Source organism: Uranotaenia lowii, chromosome 3 (genome assembly GCF_029784155.1).
Source record: "Uranotaenia lowii strain MFRU-FL chromosome 3, ASM2978415v1, whole genome shotgun sequence".
Lineage (NCBI taxonomy): Eukaryota > Metazoa > Arthropoda > Insecta > Diptera > Culicidae > Uranotaenia > Uranotaenia lowii.
The window spans coordinates 318,591,692-318,594,523 of record NC_073693.1 but is presented as its reverse complement, the minus strand read 5'-3'; the positions used below and the strand labels follow the sequence as shown (position 1 = coordinate 318,594,523).

The window sequence follows — 2,832 nt, the reverse complement described above, 5'->3', positions numbered from 1 at the left end:
AATTTCGAAATCACGTAATTTTCTATTGATAGGTTGGAAAGTAAATATAAAATCACTGAACATTACAGTAAATGTCCTGTAACAAAAAGGAGCAGGACATGTACTGTAGTTTTACAGGTCGAAGCATTTATTTTTAAAAGAGAGCATTCTTTACAGGTCGGTTTCGAATTTCAGGACTGTAAAATTTTGAGCAATTGTGGCTAGTGTTTGTGAATGCATTTTACATAATGTTTGTTGCGCGGATTCGGAACATCAATTGGTAGGTATAGTTTTTAAATTGAAATTAAGCGTCAATTGTGAGCATTGCAGTGACTGGTTTGCCGTTGGATGTGGTGTGAGGTCAGCACGAGTAGACTTGTTTGTCGATTGATTCCGTTGAGCAATGGCTTTGTTGGCGCGCTTCCGGACCCCGGTTCCTTGGTCCGAAGCGGCCGAAACTTCTTGTTGGAGGAGAGTCGAAAACGGGACGGATCGCTGTGAAACGCCTCTAAACGAGACTGTCACCGGGTGGCTTAGAACGGGAACATTCGGCTGCATTGGGCCTTCAGCGTTTTCCTGTTCAATTTCGAAATGTTGCATTCAGCCGGGTGCTGCCATAGAACATCCAGTTCCATGCACAGTAAGTAATGAAACATTTCAAGACCTTATTTCAAATCCTGAATATGAATCAGCTAGAAAAAGCTAAGCAAATTTATTAGAATCGTATCGGTATCGATTTTTGCGGAGCGTTTGTAAAAAAATCAAGCTTTAAGCTGAGTGAAAAAGTACGTTCCGACCGACATTTTGATTAAATATACTTATCAAAAGAATATTTTGTTTTAAAGACTTCATCATTGGTTTTTTCGACTAGCATTCGCATTTGTTCATTTTACGCCTAGATTTAGTAGTTTTACTATGCGCTTCGTTTGAGTGTATTTTGTTATGTTTTTAATTCGGGTTGGTTGGTCGCGGAACGCAAAAAAACGACATGAAATCGTACGATACGTATATAGTTTTTCGTGGTTTTTCGGTCATCAAGCTATACTGTTCACCTGAGGCAAGGCCCACAAAAATGATGCTGCACAAAATTGCCTCAGCCGGGTCATCCGATTGTCCTGCTTGTTGGCAAATTCGTGGAGGCTTTCCCGGTGGTTATAATGATGATGGTTCTGACAAACCCTGGTGGATAAACATCTTCATCTTCGTCGATGGACAAACCAATTGAGTCAACATGGTCGAAAAATATCCTCAAGGGTAAGTTTTGTATATCAATAATTTATTTTTAAATTATGAAATCGCTAAAAAAATTTCTTTGTTGACCAACTGCAGGAGTACATCCAGCTGGCTCACGGTAGCGAAAGTGACGGATGATGAAAGGAACGACCTGGAGGAAACCATAACCGAGAAACAAGTAAGCATGATTTGTGGATTGTTGAGAGAAGAAACTTTCAACAGATTATTTTCAGACTAGGTTGATTCGATTCTTCAGTTAAGTCACAAAACTGTTGGACATCGATCGTTTAGCCCGGTTGACGATTGAGGACAAACAGCATGAACATAGGAAATAGTTATTGACAAATCAGTGGGTCGCCTCCGGCAAGTATGTCCAGGGATTCGCGACTGATTCGATGAATTAACGGATTACTTATAGAAAGTCTTATATCGAGCTATTTGGCTGCCTACATCGGCATACTAAAAACATTGAATGCAAATCTCCGCACGATGGTCAAAAAGATGATCATCTGGTAGCCGTTGCACATCAGCCAGGAATCGATGGGTGAGTTTTTACAAGCTAGATTTATTAACAAAATTTTACATTTAACATTTGTAATTTTTTTATTGATAGCCAAGAGGAATCGAGCATCGGGAAAAAATGTTTGCCCAGACGTCATTTGTCGTAGTTGGCTCCGCCGACGATTGTCTCAGGGTGTTTAAATCCAAAATGAAAATCGAAGGCGTGACCCATTCGATTGTGGACAGTATAATTATGGATGAATTTCCTGAGTTCGCTACCACGTCCTAAACAAAGCATCAAAAATCCCAACATGCAAAAGTCAAATTTGCTACTGTCGAACAACAGCAGTAATCTGGCTACGTATGCTGCAGGTGCAGCCAGTAGTCGCAACCTTAAACAGCTCACAATCCAAAGAAAATTGTCAAGCCTATTAAACCAAATCAAAACGTGCTGAAAAGATGCCTTTGTTTAAAAACCAGAAATCATTGGATGCTGCTATTCAAAACAGTCTACCGGAACTGGACAAGGTAGTTTGGTGTTTTTTTATCTAGATTTTATTATTCATAAACCCTTTATTCGCAGGGCTTTGCATTGAATCTCTGACCATATTTAAATGTTACAAAACCCCTACACCGATGACCAGCTACCAAATATCATCTACTCATTGGAGCAATCTTGAGAAACGTCAATCATCTGGCCCCAGGTTGTTTCGGGATTGGGCAGTTCAAAAGATCTTAAGAAATTCCACCACCACGTCTTTACCACAAAAGTTACAAAGCCAACCAACTTCTACGCCATTAAGCATACGGGTGATTCCATCCAATCAATTAATCCTGCTTATTGAACCCGACTCAACAGTTTACTGATATGAAATATAAAAATGAGATTGAAAAAAAAACAATTTATTAAGTAAAATCCTTCGAAATATCACAAAAAAGAGTAAAATCTTTTATGTCGTGGGATATTTATACCATACTGCATGGTTATAGCACGTAATAGTGTCATTTTATTCATGCCATAAATAGCATTGGAAAATACTTGCGTTTTAGTCTTTATTATTTTCCATTTATTTAATTCATAAACAATATTCATAAATAAATTTGAAAATAAAGTACGAA

General features: G+C 38.5%; 1 long non-coding RNA gene across 1 annotated transcript; it reads left to right on the top strand.

The window, feature by feature from the left end:
* Positions 1-764: 764 nt before the first annotated feature.
* LOC129756127 (uncharacterized) lies at positions 765-1,692 on the top strand. Its single transcript, XR_008739398.1, has 3 exons — positions 765-1,233; positions 1,309-1,390; positions 1,446-1,692. It is a non-coding gene; the product is annotated as an uncharacterized LOC129756127 (long non-coding RNA).
* Positions 1,693-2,832: the final 1,140 nt, after the last annotated feature.